Below are 19,329 nucleotides of genomic sequence, written 5' to 3' on the forward strand. Positions count from 1 at the left end.
TGGTCAAGAAATGCAAGGGGTGCCAGAAGTTCAGTTCCAAGCAACATCTGCCGGTTTCTGCACTCAAGACCATTCCCCTTGCCTGGCCTTTTGCCGTCTGGGGACTGGACATGGTGGGATCATTCAAGACAGCACACGGCGGCATGACCCATCTGCTCGTTGCCGTGGACAAATTCACCAAGTGGATAGAGGCAAAGCCAATCAAGAAGTCGAACGACCCGACTGCTGTGACTTTCATCGCAGACATCACCACTCGGTACGGTGTACCGCACAGCATCATCACCGACAATGGCACAAATTTTGCCAAGGGCGCCTTGGCCCAATTCTGTGCGATTCAGGGCAAACCGACTGGACTTAGCGTTCATTGCCCACCCACAGTCAAACGGCCAGGTTGAGCGAGCAAACGGCCTCATTTTGTCCGGAATCAAGCCCCGACTGGTCAAGCCTCTGGAGCGTTCGGCCAGCTGCTGGCTCGATGAGCTGTCGGCCGTCCTCTGGAGTCTGTGCACCACTCCGAATAAGTCAACCGGCTTCACACCCTTCTTCCTTGTATATGGTGCCGAGGCTGTCATCCCAACTGACATCGAGTTCGACTCACCTCGCGTCACCATGTACACGGAGGCAGAGGCAAAGGAAGCACGAGAAGATGGCGTCGATCTGCTGGAAGAGGGCCGGCTGTTGGCACTCAGTCGGTCTTCCATCTACGAACAGAGTCTACGCCACTACCACAGCCGGAAGGTCAAGCCAAGATCCTTCCAAGCGGGAGACCTTGTGCTCCGGCTGATCCAGCGAATAGCCGGCCAGCACAAGCTATCGGCCCCTTGGGATGGCCCTTTCATCATCAGCAAAGCCTTGGGCAACGACTCCTACTACCTGATCGATGCCCAGAAGCCCAGGGCGCGCAAGAGGGACGACTTCGGCAAGGAAACAGAGCACCCATGGAACGCAAATCTCCTTCGAAGATTTTACAATTGATGCAGTATGTACCATGCTACCTTTTATATTAAGTACGAAGACTTCAGGTCCCTCGAGGAGCACTCGAGGGCTACCCCTTTTTATCTATATGATAAGTATTATGACTATGAATGTGTTATTTCATTCCTCCGCCTGAAACCAGGTTCGACTAGTCGGCCCGGGGGCTTGCCACCTTGTACTATGTCAGTGTTTCCTGCAGTCGGACAATTAATGTGCAAGCACCTAAGCCCTATCTTGCCACAAGCCACAGCTCTTAGAGCGGCTGTTCGCTTGGCAAGAGTTAAAGGCAAGAAACAATGCTCACATGAAAAATGGCTAAGGATCAAAGCATCTACATAAGACAAGCCGGCCCTTCGCCTCACCGACCGGCTGCTGAGCAGCCGGCCGGCAGGCTTCCTACTTAGGTTGCAACATTCCAATCGGCCAAAGTACTTGTCCTCCCACAATGGTGAAATACTTGACCAGGCCGTAGTTCGCATAGCGGCTGTCCGGCTGGCAAGTAGGAAACCAGGGGAGGGCGGCAAAGGAAAAAATCCAAGGAACTAAAATCAAGAAAAGTCGGCACTCGGCAATAGCACAGCTTGTGCATGAAATAATTTACATACCGAAAGGCCATCGGCCAATATTCAACATAGTTTGAATACACCCCGCGGGTGGAATTGTGCAAATTTAACAAAAGTTTGTTGAGAAAACTACTAAGCAGGAAAAGCTACGATAAATTGGAGGCCTAGACCAAAGGGGCAGCAGGCGAGTCCGGCAGGTTGATGGAGTCGGGGACGCCGACTGGTGGAATGGTCGGCTGGCGAGTTTCGGCTTGACCGCTTTCGGCAACGGTCGGCGTGCTTGCACGCGGCTCGGTGCTGGAGGCGCGGTCGAGTTGAGGCTGGTCGTCCGCTCCGACCTCCGGTGTGCCGTCCTCATGATCCTCATCTTCCCCTTCGTCGCTGGAGGCGATCTCTGATAATCCCCAAGTGCAGGGAATCATCATAGCAATTCCCAAAGGTGGAAGTGATAAGTATGGAGTGTCGAACCCACAAGGAGCTAAAGGTAAGGTCAATATTCTCTCAAGTCCTATCTGCCACTGATACGACTCTACGTACACTGAACGTTTGCTTCCAACTAGAAACGAGAATAAAACTACGTTGTGGGTATGAAGAGGATAACTTTGCATGATATCGGAGAGCTAAAATATAAAAGTAGGTGTTGTTATCATTAAGTTAGAATATATTATTAAATATTATAAATAGCGAGTGTGGAATAATGATGGGTCGGTGTGCGGAATTATCCTAGGCAATTGTTAACAAGACCGGTAGTCGTCATTGCAATTTCATATGAGGGAGAGGCATAAGCTAACATACTTTCTCTTCTTGGATCATATGCACTTATGATTGGAACTCTAGCAAGCATCCGCAACTACTAAACATCATTAAGGTAAAACCCAACCATAGCATTAAAGCATCAAGTCCCCTTTATCCCATACGCAACAACCCTCTTACTCAGGTTTATGCTTCTGTCACTCAAGAAACCCACTATAAGCGAATCATGAACGTATTGCAACACCCTATAGCGGGAATCCCTCACGCTTGCGCGACATGGAGGGCACAATAGGACAGCACCAAAATAAAACATACAACTCGTACCAATCTACATCATCAATTAACCCAAAGACAAAGGATATCTACTCAAAACATGATAGGATGGCAACACATCATTGGATCATAATATGTGGCATAAAGCACCATGTTCAAGTAGGCACTACAGCGGGGTGCGGGAGAGTGGACCGCGCAAAAGAGATGAGGATGGTGATGTTGATGAAGACGGTCACCGCGGTGATGATTCCCCTCCCGATGGCCCTCCGGCGCCACTGAGAGAGAGAAGGAGATGTTCTCCCCTTGTTCTCCCTCCTCCATGGCCTCCCCCTTACATGGGGAGAGGTTCTCCCTCTGGTCCTTGGCCTTCATGGCGATGATGGCCCCTCCGGGATCCTCCTCCATGGCCTCCGGTGATGATGGCCCCCTCCGGCAGGGTGCCAGAGAGGGCTTAGATTGATTTCTCGTGGCTACAAAGGCTTGCGGCGGCGGAACTTCCGATCTAGGTTATTTTCTGGGGGTTTCTGCATTTATAGGAATTTTTGGTGTCGGTTTCACATCAGGGGGGTCTCCGAGTCATCCACGAGATAGGGGCCCACGCCCGGGGGGTGGGCGCGCCCCCCACCCTCGTGGACAGCCCAGGACTCTTCTGGCCGAACTCTTTTACTCCGGGGGCTTCTTTTGGTCCATAAAAAATCATCAAAAATTGGCTCGTCAATTGGACTCCGTTTGGTATTCCTTTTCTGCGATACTCAAAAACAAGGAAAAAACAGAATCTGGCACTGGGCTCTAGGTTAATAGGTTAGTCCCAAAAATCATATAAAATATCATATAAATGCACATCAAACATCTAAGATGGATAATATAATAGCATGAATACTTCATAAATTATAGATACGTTGGAGACGTATCAATCTCCTCTGCCGAGTCTTCGCCATCATCCGGGTTCAGTCCGAACCATTCTGGCGGCGCCTCAGCGTCGTTCTCGTTCAGCTCAGGGACGAAGTCACTGGTGTTGGTGTACTCGGCGATCGATGCGGCGCGAATAGTGAGGTCGCGCTCCAACGCCACCGGCTCAGGGTCGGCTTCCTGCCAACACGTGGCCAGCTGGGCTAGATCTAGCCCAGGATACCATGCCTTGGCGAACTCCAAGGCCCGCCGCGCTCCTGCTCGGGCCGCGGAGCCCTTCCACGCCTCAAGACGGCCGGCGGCCACTTACAACCAGTCGGCGGTCCGACTGGGCTTGCGTGGGGCTTGCCTGTCTAGCCAGAGGACGGAGACTGCATGAGCCCCAACGTGCTGCAGCCGGCGGAGCATCCGGTGGGCTGGCTGGAGACGAGCTTGAATGCTCAGGAGCTGCTCACCAAGGGTCCGAGGGGCGTCGGCAGCAATATGCGCGCCTCCCGCCCTTCGCTCCTCGCGGCGAGCCTCAATGGCCTGCATCAGCAGAATAGCCGGGGAAGAAGTCTGCACAAGCAAACAATAAGTAAGGAGTCAGAAGCTAGAAGCCGGCTCGCTCGACAAGCTGGCAGTTGAGAAAAGAGAAGAAAGCTCACCGTCAACTATGTCTTCGAGCTGGCCGTAACCAGCGGTCAGTGCTGCCTCCGTCTCATCCCAACCCGTGCGCTCGATCTCGAACTCGGCCAAGAGCTTGGATTCGTTGTCCTCCGCCTACTTCAGGGCCTCCTTGTGAAGCTCCGCCTGGTCCTTCAGTTCCTTGGCCAGGCGGTCGCGCTTCTGGGCCACCCTGTGGCACTCGTCCACCTTGGCATGCAGTGTGGTGTTGGCTTCGCCCAGTTGCTGTTGCAAGACGGCGTTGGTTCCTGCAAGGACAAGAAAGAAAAGATATCAACAATCAAGAAGGAAGAAAAGTAATTACCGGAAGATCCGACCTGACTCCTCAGCAGTCGGCTCGCATCTCGGGGACTACAGCCCGCGGGTGCGCTAACGCGCCCCCGTGGAGAAAACAAGATGGAGTGCTTACTCCGGCTTTCCGTCAAATCGGCGGTCCGACGGTCCAGCTCCCGGACATTGGCGTTGAAGGTGGCCGCGCGGATGTTGTGGTAATCCTGCAACAAAGCAACAGAAAAAGAAGTGAGCCAAAGCTCAGAACCCACGATGAAGTTCCAGGCCGCCTGCTCAGCAGCCGGCCCAGAACTCGGGGACTACACCCAGTGGGTGCGCTGGCGCGCCCCCACCGAAGATTACAAGAATCAAAAAGCAAGAAACAAGTTACGTACCCGGACGGTAGCCCACGTCTTCACGAACGCCTTCATGCACTGCGAGAGGGCGGCGACTTCAGCCTTGAAATCAGCCTGGACATCTTGCGCCGCCTTGATCAAGGCGCTCGTCCCGTCCCCGCGCACCCACTCTGCCGGCGTGGCGCTGGTGGCATCGGCTTCAGGGGTCGATGAGCTGGCGCTCCCGACCTCAACCGGCCTCGGCGTCGATGCCGCTTTCTCCACACGATGACGCACTGGGGTGTGGGCCGTGGGACCCGAGCCCACCACCAGCTCACCTTCGGCTAGCGTCACCAATGGGGCAGCCGACTGGCTGCCCTGTGCATTCGCGATCGGCGGTCGCGGAGGCACCTCCACCTCTAGCAAGACGACGTCGCCGCCTTCCCTCTTCCTGATCCGCTGCTCGTCGCCGGCTCCTCCAGTCGGCGCTGAGAACTCTGGCGCTGGTGGCGCAGAGTGCAGGGGGTGATGAGCTGCGGGGTCTGCCAGCGTGCGGCATCCTCCGCCCTTTCCTTGGCCGCAGCGTCGGCTTGGGCCTTGGCCGTGGCGTCTGCGTCTGCTTGCGCCGCCTTGGCTGTGGCCGCCTTGTCGGCCTCTGCCTTCTTGGCGGCGGCTTCTTTCTCCTCCCGTGCGTTCCTCTCCTGCGCCTCTCGAAGATCGGCGGCCGGGTCTATGTGTCGGTTGTTGGTGGAGCCCTCCGCCGCCCTGATGACGGAGGCGGAGGTGGACCGCTGAAGAGAGAGCGGGGCCCTGCTCAAAAGAAAATGCAAAAAGAAGATTCAGAAGGAGTCATCAAAACCATGGAATAAAATAAGACACGAGAGAGGTTAAAGACTTACGCCGACACCATCGGAGGCTGCTTGGGGGCCTTCTGGAACTTGGCCGCCTTCGCGACGGCCTCTCATCGCTTGGTCGCGGCGGCCGTGTTCTTGGCCATGGCGGCCGAGTGCTTGGGCCTCTTGGGATGACTGCCGAACAGCAGCACGCCTCGGCGTTTCGACCCGCCGCCTGGTGCGGTTGGTGCGGCTGAGGAGTTTGTGCCCGCCCTGTCGACAGGCGGTGGACAGCGCGGCACCTCCTCCTGCTCTTCCTCCTCCTCGTCGTCATCCGACCAGTCCTCCACGCCTCCTCCTCCTCCTGCGGAGCCGCCTGCTCCACCACCAGCGCCTGTGGCGTCGTCCTCCAGGGTGGCCGCCCCCAAGTCGAGGTCCGCCACATCGCTCGCGTCCCGGTCCGGCATGAAGTTGACGTTGGCCTCCAGCTGGAGGGGGAGGACCTGCGTCATGGTCGAGTTGGTCAGCCGGCAGGAGAGAACCCGGCAAAAGAGAACTCGGCAAGAGGAAAAGAAAAGAATCAAGAGCTTACCATAGGCGGCGGATCTGCACAGGAGTACGGCCGCTTGCCGAACCGCCACTCCTCCAGCTCAGGCTTGAGGTTGGCAATCTGATTCACCAGATAGGCCACCTCAGCAGTCGGCATCTCCTTGGTGCACATCCAGCATGGGTCGCGATGCCCACTCATCTGGCTTATGATGTGAGGCCGGCCTTGGAGCGGGAGGACTCGGCGCACCACGAAAGCGAATAGCAAGTCGGCCGCCTTGAGGACCTCCGACTCCTTCATCACCTTGAGGCGGGCAATGGCGGCGGAGGCGGCGGGCGACAGCGGCTTCAGCTTGAAGCCCCAGTTGGTGCGGTGCTCGGCAGGCAGACCGGCCATGTACTCCTGCAAGTTGATGAAGTCGATCACCGGGTTGACGTTCTTCACGTAGAAGTATGACTTCTACCACAGCTTGACCGACTGTATTAGCTTGATGGCTGGGAAGGCGTTTCGAGCACCCGGGCGCTGCACGACAATGAAAGCCCCACACTGAGCCGCCTCCTCCCTCGCAGAGGTGCCAAGCTTGGTGTAGAAGAATGCCCCCCAAAGCTCGATGGTGGGGAGGATGCCGAGGTACCCCTCATAGAGGGTGACGAAGGCCGACAGCAGCACCACCGTGTTCGGTGTGAGGTGGTGCGGCTGGAGTCGGTAGAAGGCCAGGAACGAGCGGAGGAAGCCGCTCGCCGGCAGGCCAAAGCCACGAAGGAAGTGCGAGCGGAAGATGACGCGCTCGCCTTCCTCCGGCGCCGGCGAGATCTCGTCGGCGGGCGGCACGCGTGTCTTGATGTAGCCCGTGCCGGGCAGCCACCGCGTGTCGCGGAGGAAGGTGAGATGGTCTTCATGGACGTTGGAGCCGCCCAAGTCGCCGGAGCGCTCCATGACGGCCCGAGCTCGACGAAGAGGCCGACGGCGGTGACGAGCGCGCGAGCCCACGGTGGAGCGGAGAGAGGGCTTGGAAAGGAGGAGCTCGAAGGCGACGGCGAGCCGCGGTAGCACTTCAACGGAGCGCAAGTGCGGCGGCGGCGAAGAAGAGGCAGAAGCAAGAGGAAGCGAGGGAGAGGAGAGCGCGCGTGCCTTTGCCGCTCCCCTCCTCCCTCGATTTATAGCCCCTGGCTGCGAAGCCGAGGGGGCATGGGGTGGGGTCGTGGGATTAACAGCGCCCACGTCCCCATGACCCCGCATTTACCGTGCGGTAAAGAGGCATGGTAATGGCGCGTGGGATCCCAACTGCCCCGCCTCGGCCGCAGCGGATCCGCACGCGCGCCGAGGCATGGTATTGGTGGGCCCGGCCTACAGCACATCCCGTCATGCTCGTGGGCTGGCAGCCCAGCCTGGCTGGCTGACGCCGCGTGGCATGCGAGCGACGGGCGGCAAGCCTAGATGCCTAGCTAGCACGCCACCTGGTTCTCGCCTTGGCTGTTCAAAATTCACCAAGTCAGCATACGAGAAGACAGACAAGATGAGCAAACAGTACTACTCGGAGTAGGAAGCTGCAGGGGCACCCCGCCTTGTCAGCCGCGGCACCCCACCAGCTTCGAGGACTACTGTCGGAGTTATTAGCCATGGGTAGCCTCATCTGCCCCCATGACATTTCAAGACATCGGGGCCGACTACGCCCCTCAAAGCCCCAAAGCTCGGTTGTCGCCTTCTCGTAGCCGGCTGGCCCACGCGGCCGGCTGCCGAAAGGCAGAGGACCTCAGAAGACGGCCGCGAAGAGGGCCGCCTCCTAGCAGGCGGCCTCTAGAGAGGCCGACTCCTAGCAGGCGGCCCCAGGTGCCCTCAAAGTCCGCACCCTCATGAATGCGACGAGACGGGGCGTGGCTACAGCGGGGCCTGCCACCCCCGAATCCAGGACGGGTCGTGGCCACAGTGCGCCGTACCAGCCGGAGATCTCCTGCACGGCGCAACACTGTGGCCCCTCCACCCGTGACATCACCCAAGTCAGAAGGGACCATGCTCCCACGACGGGCTGTCGGTACGATCTGCAGGCGGCGGGCCCTACCTGCCCGTGAGAAGCCAGAAGGCGGCCAGCCTTGGCCAGTCGGCCAAAGGGGGAGGCTGGCACCCAGAAGGCGGCCCTCCCCCTTCCTAGGGGTTTGTGCGCCATTAACCAGAAGAGATGGGGAGTGGCTATAGTGATCGCCCGCCAGGCGGCGGAACTATAGCCACGCCCTCCCCTACAAAGCAAGCGTCATTAGAAGCACGGCTACAGTGATGAGCAGCCGGCAAGACCCGCAAGCGGCGGGCGCGGCCTGTCGGCCAAGTACAAGATAGCCGGCGGGGCCCACCAGCCAGCGGGCCCGAGTAGCTAGGGGAGAAGCCGGCAATGAAGAGACACTGACGGCCTGGGCCTACACCCGGCCAGTTTACCATTGTACCCCTGGGGGGTAGTCCTATATAAACCCCCCAGGGCACCCATGCAAAGGGTTCAGACCCTTAGACTACACAACCACACATATAGAGAGAGGAGAGAGCTAGCCTCGCCCTTCTTCCTCCTCTAGCAAATAGCTCAAGGAGCAACATGTAGCTACTTGTTGAGATAGTGATCATGCGGAGACCCCACAGAGCAGGACTAGGGGTGTTATCTCCTAGGAGAGCCCCGAACCTGGGTAAAGTCTGCCGGCGTACGTGTCTACGCCTCATCCCGCTTCCTGGCACTGGCGACGTCTTACTATCCACCACCATGATAAGCCACCCGTTGGCATATGTCGCACCAAAACCTCGACAATAGGCAACCCAGAAGTCTTTTACCGCGTACGCGGCTATTCGAATAGATCATGTTAACCCTGCAGGGGTGTACTTCTTCACACACGCTCTCACCACTTATCGTCGTTTACACGGCATGTACTCGGCAACCTTCAAGCGAAAGCGCAGCGAGGGTGTCAGCCACGACCTGACTAACCACACAAGTCTCTAGTCCAGGTTTATCGCCTATTCGGGTTCCACACTACTAGGAAAAGGGCTATAGCTAATATGGACATTAATGGTGCACCATGTATGTGGTGCGCCACTGCTATATAGCAGTGGCGCACCAGATACAGGTACGCCATTATTGACATATTACTAATGGCGCACCTGGTGTGTGGTGCGCCATTACTAGTTTTGAAAAAATAAATCAAAAAATTGTTAGCAGTGGCGCACCAGGGGATAGTGCGCCATTACTAGTTGACATAGTAATGGCGCACCTGTACAAAGTGCGCCATTACTATGTGTATGACTTGGTCAAACCTTGGTCAAACTTAGTAATGGCGCACTTTGCATAGGTGCGCCATTACTAAGTTTGACATAGTAATGGCGCACCTATGCAAAGTGCGCCATTACTAAACATAGTAATGGCGCACCTATGCAAAATGCGCCATTACTAAGTTTGACCAAGGTTTGACCAAGTCATACACATAGTTATGGCGCACTTTGTACAGGTGCGCCATTACTATGTCAACTAGTAATGGTGCACTATATCTGGTGCGCCACTTCTAACAACTCATAACCAAATGCACCCCCCTTGTGGACCGCCTTTTCAGTTTTAAAAATAAAAGAAAATGATGGAAATGTCAAAAAATTAAAAGAAAATAAGTTTCCCACGTGATATGTGGTCTAGTTGTTGGGAAAATTTACAAATATGAATTTTGACTTTATTTGCAAAATCTCTCTGGAATTTAGTAAAGTGGGCATAACTTTTGCATACGAACTCGGATTAAAAAGTTTTTTATATGAAAAATCATCTACTCGAAAAGTTACATCCGAATTCAACGGGGGAACCCGTTGAACATTTTCAGAATCCCCAAAAACCTAACAGAATAAAAGATACGGGGCTTTTAAGATCTAGAGTGGGGAAAATGGAAAAAAATCAAACTTACTAATGGCGCACCATTTGCTAGGTGCGCCACTAGTAACAGAAAAAAATTGGTTTCGATTTTTTTTTGGAAAAATGTTCAAAATATGATACGTAATATGACCGGGAAGTTTGAAATATTTTTACAAAATTTCATCACACTTATGAAGATGAACAAAGTCATAGACATCAACAAGGTTTAATAGGATTGATATGATAGATATATCAACAAGTGCCTGTTAAGTGAGCTGGTGCTGGGGTTGGATAGAACTGCGAAGTTAAGCGTGCTCGGCTGGAGTAGTGTGAGGATGGGTGACCTTCCGGGAAGTTTGACCACGGAGTGCGATTTGACTTGAGATTAAGCATATTGACCCGAGATTAAGCCATAATGACCCAAGATTAAGAAAAAAACTGGAAAAAAAATCTGAAAAAAAATTGTTAGTAATGGCGCACCAGATATGTGGTGCGCCATTACTAAGTCAGATAGTAATGGCGCACCGTTGGACATAGTAATGGCGCACTAAGTGGTGCGCCACTATTATCTGGTATACTAATGGCGCACCAGGGGTGCGCCATTAGTACTTGTTACTAGTGGCGTGATGATAGTGGCGCACCTATAGTGCGCCATTAATGGCCAAAATAGGTGTGCCACTAACAGGCCTTTTCCTAGTAGTGCCATCCGCAAGGATATCCGGCCGGGGTTTCACTCACGGCCCCAAATGATGAGAGCAGGGTTCCTGAGGCACCAAACGGGCGTCCCGGTACACCGTGCCTCTTGTCTCTACCGCATCATAGCCCGCCCCTAGGGTCAGCGCTACGCACGGCCCCCAACACATATCCTAGAAACACCAGAAACTAGTTGCAACTCCTGGACAGAGATCAAGGCGATTAATAAATCGAGAGGGGCACTTAAGCATTCCAATGCGTGGTAGTAGATGTTCATGGATCACAAACACATAACTCAGTTCCTGAGGATGGTTTCAATGAGACAGCCCACCATGTACTCCAACATGGCCTCTCACCGCTACCTTTACCGAATCGTGTTCACACACTTAGCTCTCAACAGTAGGACATGTTCACCACATTCCAATTCATCCTCGATGAATCATACCTGACTCAACTCTAAGCAGTAGCAGGCATGACAACAAGCATGAATGAGTAGGCACATCAGGGCTCAGACAACTCCTACTCATGCTAGTGGGTTTCATCTATTTACTGTGGCAATGACAGGTCATGCAGAGGAAAGGGGTTCAACTACCGCAGCAGGTAACAGTTGAAGCGTTGTTGTCCTGATGTAGTAAAAGAGAGCAGAAGCGAGAGAGTGGGATTGTATCGGAATGAACAAGGGGGTTTTGCTTGCCTGGCACTTCTGAAGATAGTATAGTTCTTCATCGGTGTCATCGATCTCATCGTCGAAACCACGTCTACTGAGAGGGGACAAACACCGGCAACAGATAAAGAACACAATCAATGCAATGCGACAATATGATGCATGATCATGACATGGCAATATGATGTGATTTGAGCTAATGCATCTAGCAACCAGATTAAATAAAGTTAGTTTGAATCAAAGATTCAAATTCAACTCCATATGTGAAGATTCAAGTGACATTTGTTTCATTTGCCCTAAATAGTAGTCATAAGTTGTTCTAACATGCGTGCAAATGGTACAGATGGATAGATTGGATTTTTATGATAATTTTTCATATATAAATCATTTCATTTGGAGTTATAGATTATTTTCTATGATTTTTTGAAGTTTATAACATTTTCTGGAATTTCTAAACCTTCTCTGATTTATTTTAATTCCAGAAAGGCTTTACTACGTCAGCACTGCATCATCATGACGTCGGTGAGTCAACAGGGCGCGGTCCAGCTAAAACCTGATGTGTGGGGTCCACACGTCAGTGACTAACTAACTAACCTAAGTTAATTAGTGTTAAACTAATACTAACTAAAGTGTCAGTGGGGGTGGCCCACGCGTTAGTGACACAGGGGAGGTCAAACCCCTGGTCAGCGGGGTCAAACCAGCCGGACTTGGTCCACGTCTCGTTGCCGGTGAAGCCCGAGACGGTGGAGGGCTTGGGATTTTCCCACGGTCGACCAAATCGACCGTGGTTTGGTCCTACGCGTAGCTGGGGCTTGCGCGCATCTGGTAGGGCAAGCAAGAGGAGCTGGGGTGGAGCGAGCTCGCCAGAGTCGAGCTCGTGGCAGCGGACGGAGTTCGAGCGAGCTCAGGTTCGGCGTTAGGGAGCACGGCAGGGTTAGCGGGTGCATGCGCTCGACTCCTGGGAGCATTCTGAGTACGGTGACGCGCTTGGACGCGAGTGGCAGCAGCTGTGGCCGCGGCGGCGACTTGGCCGGAGGCGGAGAGATCTCGGGCTCAAAGGATACGGCGACTACATGGCGCAAACGAGCAAGGGGAGAGAGGGGATCGAAGGAGAAGCTCACGGCGAGTACAGCGGTGGCCTCGGCAAGCTTGGGGAAGCAACGGAGTGGGCGCACGGACGCTGGCGATCTCGGCGGACCGAGGTTGAAGAAGACGGCAATGGCGGCATTTCAGGGCTTCCAGTGTCGCTTGGCTTGGTGAGGAGGTCAAGGACGAGGTAGCCGAGCTACTGGGCATGCCGAGAGGTTGAGGGGGAGGCTCTGGGTGTGGCAACGGCGAGCGGTGGCGATGTATGTGGCATCATCGGCCGCGTCGGGGAGGAGCCAGGCAGGCAGGGAGTGTCGGCATTCTAGGAACGGGGGTCCCCAGACTTGCCTGCCTGCGGCCCACAGCGTGGCTCCACTAGTGGCCTGGTACGGCCCATCTTCACCAGCAGACACTCAAGACCCTCGCGAGGCGGGCGACACAAGACCTCCTCAGGGGCAGCCTCACTAGGCTAGCTCGCGAGGAGCAGAGAGATCAAGGCGAGGGGCACCTCGTGAGGTTCCCGTGACGTGAGCCATGACGACCAAGGCCAGGCGGGCACCAGCGGGTGCAGAGTACTGGTTTCCTCTTCGGTGAGCCATGACGACCATGGCCAGGTGGGCACCAGCGGGTGCAGAGTACTGGTTCCCTCTTCGGTGCTAAAGGAGCAGGTGCAGGCGAGGAGTCCCGAGGCGTCAGGCAAAGGTTTTCATATCGGTGCAACGAGACCAAGACCAGCAGGACGGCAGGATGGAGGTCATCGCGGAGCCCACGACGGCGTCACCACAAGAGCCTTTGGCAGGCGAAGACCACCTTTTGTCAGGATAGCTTGTACTTGTTGTCCCCCTTTAAATTGGCCGTTGTGGGATTCCTCCCCGCCTGATATTTGGGAAGAGGACCCGGTCCACTATAAATAGGACTAGCCACCACCATAATGCGTGACGGATCATTCGAACCATCCTCACACACACAAGCTCACCGAGCTCAAGAACTCCTCTCCTCAGGGGGTAGTTCTTCCCTTGTACTTGTTCATCCCAGCCTCCAAGGCAATCCACCACACTGCACTGGAGTAGGGTATTACACCACATCGGTGGCCCGAACCAGTATAAAACCCTTATGTCCCTTGTTCTTCGGGTTCGGTGAGCTAAGCTTTGAGATCATGGTGAGAGCGTGAGCTAGGGGGAGAGAGATCTTCGTGCGCACCCCAGAGTTCGAACCTCAAGGGTTTTGCCGGAACCCGTAATCCGACATTTGGCGCGCCAGGTAGGGGGTGCGCCGAAGCCCCTCTTCCATCAGCCGACCCGCCAACACCCCGCGGTGCCGATGTCCGGCGACCCGAGGACTAAAGCCAACCACTGAGCAGCTTTGCCAGTCAGGGCGGCACCATCCACCCAAGAAGACCTCAACTCCGCGCTTCAAGCGGCCCGCGCACCGCCGAACGCCGCGGGGTGCGGGCGGCGCGGTCCGGCGCCTTCCACCCATACCCCGCGGCGCCCGCGGGCCGCCGCAAGGGCCTTGAGCTACGCCACGGCGACAGCGCCGCACACCCAATGGGAACAAGCAAACATGAGAACCGTGCTCATAGTGGCGCGGGAGTTGTTGCGGTGTCGACTGGCAGAGAGCAGCTGCGATGCATTAATGGAGCGCGTCGTTGAGCTGTTGGACGCTGCACCCAGGGGCACGCCACCTTTCTGCTCCTTGCCTACGCCTCAAGTTGTGGCCAGATCGCACGGTGGGCCTCGCCATGCCCGCGTGCTCCCAGGTGCACCAGGAGGGTTCATCGACGTCGACGCGGCCAGCGGTGCCGGGCACCCAGACGCACATGTGCCTTCCCCAGTGGGCGCAGTCACGAACGTTGCCCCCCATGGCCCCAGCAGGATGCCACCCTACCATCTTCAGTGCGGCGCGCCGGGCCCGGCGGCGTGGAGCACGGGGCGTCTCGGCGGAGGTTCCGGGACGGCGGCTCCGGAGGCCTATGTGCCTCGCATGATGGACCGAGAGTACACGCCGGAGGATGACCCCGGCTCATTCCTCGAGCCGGGTTGGGAAGAGGAGATGCTGGAAGTTGAGGCCTTCCAAGAGCCACCCAGGAGCCTCGCCGACCCCGCCGATGACAACAACCGCAGGGTACCGCTAATCTCTCAGGAGCAGGCTTACACTAACCATGGGTCGCAGGTGGATCAGGTCACAGCGGTGGACGACAACCCCAGCGCGGCAACCTCACTTCCACCAGGGGAAGCGCCCTGGGGGCTGCGTGGGAGGGGCCTGGAGCAAGGCCCCTCTCCGCGTCGCACGGAGCAAGGCGTCGCCCGGAGGTAGGTCCTCTGTCGGGGAGGCACTAGCGAGCCTCCCCCCCGGTAAAGGGCCCGTGGTCGCCGAGGGCGCCGCTAGCGTCCCCTTCGCCCCTTGGCATCGTCCTGGTTTCCGGCCGCCCCAACGGTGGTCGAGGGCGGCGCAAGGCGGGGCCCTCGTCTGGCGATATGAAGCAAGGCTCAGGCCTGTGAAGGTCTCCGCCCGTGACACTCTCACGTAATAATGAGTGGGGCTATACATGCCCCGGAGTCTCCGGAGAGCCGCCCTCGGGCCTCGGGGGCTCCCGCCCACGTCCTAGTGGAAGCACCATGCTCCGCACTGGCCGTCGACACTGTCCCCCAATGACTATGCTCACGGCCTGTGAAAGCACTTAGCTCCGCGCTGGTGGGAAGACAAGAAGACTAGCTAGGTTCCGGACGTGGCTATTTGCTTTCAACCCCTCTTTTCTGTAGCTCGTTTTGCCGCCTTTTTGGATTTGAAATCGAAATTGTATTTTTGTTGGCAAGCATGAGGGGCATCCTTTCTCGTTCGTGTTGATTTCGTGAGTTTTCGGATTCATGCCTTGTTTTGAGATTTGCGTCTGCTACCTCCGCCCTTCCGAGCACCTCGCGAGCGGGGGCTGGCCGTGGCATGCACGCGCTACGCGCGCACCCCGCCATGACTAGCGCTTGCTTCTCGCGAGGCCCTCCTGGGCGGACTGGCAGACCCCTCAGGAGACCAAAACCTCGCGAGCCTGCAAAGGACTCCCCTTGAAGAAATGCACATCCGCAGCCGCCAAATCAGTTTGAAGCCCGACTGGACTAAGGTAAGTTATGGCAGCAGGCCCACAAGGGGCTCGTAAGCTCACAAAAGCGTTTTCAAGCCTAGCCTAAGAAGTAAGATGGTAGTCCATTTACATGAGGGGCTCCCCCTCCCCAAAATGCTCTTACATCGTGAGGGGCCATGCCCAAGCTTTTGCATGCAGGTTCAAAATAAAGGAGCGCGGGCTCAGTCAGACATGTCGCTTGTCGTGTCTTCTGAATCACTCCCAGACATGCTGCTGGCGCCGTCGCTGGCGCTGTCTTCACCATCATCAACCACGCCGCCCTCATCCTCCACGACCCCCACCGCGTCATCATCAGAAGCAAAGGCCCTGACCAGAGCATCCACATTGTCATCCACCCAGCGCGCTAGGTTGTCCCGGATGACCTCGGGCACCGGGGCGATGACAGCATCAAAGTTAAAGTCAGGATTGATGTTTAGGAGATGGCAGAAGACGCGGGAGAATGCGCGCCCAAGGAGACCTCAGCTCTTTTCGTCCACAAGCTCGTGAGCCCTCTCAGCCCGGTTCTCCAGGCGCGTCACGACGTCGGTAAAGAAGTGAAGATGGCTGGCGTAATCCTCGGCGTGGGGGTGAGGGGTGTGCTCGTCGCAGATGGCGCCTAGCGCCTGATTGGCCCTCGTCCTCAGGTCTCGAAGCATGGGAGTATGTTCCTGCAATAACGTCTGCCGACGAAGTGCCTCTTCCCTGCTCTGCTGCGCGAAGGACTCGGTGTTGGTAACCCGCTGCTGAAGCGGGAGTAGCTCAGCACGGGCGAAGGCCAACTCGGCCTGCATGGAGATCAAGGCAGCTGTTGCCGCCTTCTCGCGCTGCTCCACCTCGGCCAACCTTGACCTGAGGGCGGCGGTCCTGCCCTCAGCTTTAGCTTCCACGAGCTTCAGCTTTAGGTCGTACCTGTTGGCAAGATCAGCACGAGCCTCAACCACCCTGCGGTCAACTTCCTCCTGGGTCCTGGCCTCGCGCGCGCTGGCAGCATCTTCCGCTTCGGCAACCTGACGCTCCCTCATCTCCAACCGCTCAAGCTTGAGGATGCGCTCCATGGCCTCCAGCATCAGCGCTTCCTCGTGCCTCAAGATATCCTCATCATCAGATGGCGCCCCCTTCATCAGCGCCAAGGCAGCTCTGCGCGCCTCCACTTGCTGCTCCAGGGAGGCATTCAGGGCCAGGAGCTCCTGCATGTGCTTCTCGGCGACCTCGTGGCGGTGGTCTGCCTCCCTGGCCTCCTCCAAGGCCCAGGCGCTGGCCTCGCACGAGGTTGCGTGGAATGCCTCGGCCTTCGCATTGGCGTGCTCGCACTGGAGGCGCCCGAGGTTGATGGCCACCTTCAGCTGATGCCATTCATCCGCCAGCCGGAGACCCTCAGCTTCAAGGCGGGTGTCGACGTCCGCAAGCTCTTCCCAAGACGGCTCAGTGCACCCATCGCCTCCCGAAAGAGCTCGTGACGGACGGCACCCCGCTTGCGCGCGAGCTCGAATGCATGACCGGGCCCGTCCCCCATGCCGGAAGTCGTCGAAGAGGTCCGAGCTGGCTCGCCTCCTCCCGGCAGGGGGCTGGGGGTTGGTGCCTTGCCAGACGCCATTCGGGCCCTGTCGGGAGCCCCGGGGGGAGCGGCTCGTCGCCTGAAGAAGAGGCCAGGGCTGAGGCCACCCAGCCGTGATCGACAACCAGAGGAGGAGCCCTTGGCACACCTGCCGCACCCCAAGCAAGGCCATGAAGGAGAGACGGCAAGAACGCGGGTTCGAGGCGCCAGGCTGGCGCGCTTGCCTCTCCGGCCGACCTCACGCCAAGCGTGGCACGCTGTCTTAGGGCACTCAAGGCCAGCATGGGACTCGAGGCAGGAGGAGGTTGCTTCTCGCGAGATTTCGCCGCCTTAGCAGAAGGGACCCTGAGGAACCACAGTTAGGAGGGAAAGCAGCACTCGAGAAATTACAAAGACAAGGTACTCACTCGTCTATGGCGATATACTTCCTCTGTTTCAATGGCCGGAAGGCATCACCGCTGCAGCTTGGAGACCCCTTCCTCTTCTGGAGCGCATCGAAGTTCAGACGGAGCCGGCCGAAGCCCAGGGCATGGTCACCAGCTCCGGGCGCGGCTGGGGTAGCTCCTGAGGAGGCAACCTCAGGGGTGCCGTACTGCATGGAGACCTTGGCCTCCACCTCGCGGTGACCCGCCGGGTCCTCGGGGGCTGCAGCCTCAGGAGTATCAGGCTGCGACGCCCCTCCGGCTGCTTCCTCAGGACGGCTCTCTGGGGGCCCATGGGACGACCCTTCGGGAGCCCCGAGCGGCGCCGATTCCTCAGCAGCCGCGTCGCCAGCGGCCGACGATGGTCGCCCCCCTGCGCCCACTTCCGGGGAGGTCGCCGCGCTGACGATGGGCAAGGGAGGCACGGGGACAGGGTTCTCGCGAGGCCCTTCAAGACCGGCTGGACATAGTCTCCACTCATCGAAAGGGGGCATCTGCCTCACGAAATCCACCTTGTTCGAGCAGAAGTACAAGAGACAACCCTCCTCCAGCATGTTGGCTGGCGACGGGTCGCCCGTCAGGATCTCGAGCATAGTTTGTTGCGTCTCAAGAGGAAGCCCGGACTCGTGAAGCCTCATGCGGTCCTTGCTGCCTGACAAGGTCCACATTGGTCGAGAATGGCGCTGGAGCGGGGCAACACAGCGCCGGATGAACTCCTTCACCACCATGGGCGCAGTCACACCAAGATCCTTCAGCCTCTTCAACCGGAGCCAGACGTAGGCAAGACGCGGGTCAGCGAGCCTCTCATGGCCCCAGCCGGAGCTGGGAACGGCGGGTGCCGACGGAAGCGAGAGCAGGGGGCTAAGCATGCCGACGTCCACGAATACCCACCACTTCCGGAACCCGCTCGCAGATGGAGGGAGCTCGAAGTCAATCCTCGAGCCGGCCGTCGCAGCCACGGCCTAGAAGCTCAAGCATCCCGAGCACTGCCGAGGGTCGGTCAGGTGCAGTGAGAAGAAATGGCGAAGTAGGGCCACGGAAGGAGCAATGCCCACCATGGCCTCGCAGACAAAGGCGAAGATAGCAAGAAGGACGATGGATTGGGGACCTAGGTGCAGCATGTGGATCTGGAAATGGGAGAGCACAACGTTGAAGAAGGTGGAAAAAGGGGGAATCAGGCCGGCCCATAAGGTGTCAAGAAGGATGTGGACCTCGGTGACTATCCTATCAACAGAGGTGCGGGATGCGGGCCAGGCCACCGTCTTCCCCCATTCGTTGAAGTCAGCGTCGAGCGCTGGGCGGACCTTGTCCATGACTTCCTGGTTGAGCACCACCAACCGCTCAACGGCTGGCTCAAGGGTCGGAGGTGGTTCGGCTGAGGACGGGGAATTCTTCTTCCCTTTCTTTGTTCGGCTCGGCGCCATGGCGACGGAGAGGACAGAGCTCAGGTCAGATTGGAAGAGGAGGCTATCTTGGGAAGGCGGAAGAGTTAGGGAAGTGCGTCACCAGCGATGAAGGAATAAATGTGTAAGTCGCGGTGGCTGCCTAGCCAGGCGGATAACAAGGCTGCATGGGGAAGCGGGGACGCCCACGTCCCGTCAATCGCCACACGTTAATCAAGGCCCAGGGGCTACTGTCAGTGTTCTGGAAACGGGGGTCCCCAGACTTGCCTGCCTGCAGCCCACGGCGTGGCTCCACTAGCGGCCTGGTACGGCCCATCTTCACCAACAAACACTCAAGACCCTCACGAGGGGCCAAGCCTCGCGAGGCGGGTGACACAAGACCTCCTCAAGGGCAGCCTCACTAGG

Source organism: Triticum aestivum, chromosome 6D (assembly GCF_018294505.1).
Source record: "Triticum aestivum cultivar Chinese Spring chromosome 6D, IWGSC CS RefSeq v2.1, whole genome shotgun sequence".
NCBI lineage: Eukaryota > Viridiplantae > Streptophyta > Magnoliopsida > Poales > Poaceae > Triticum > Triticum aestivum.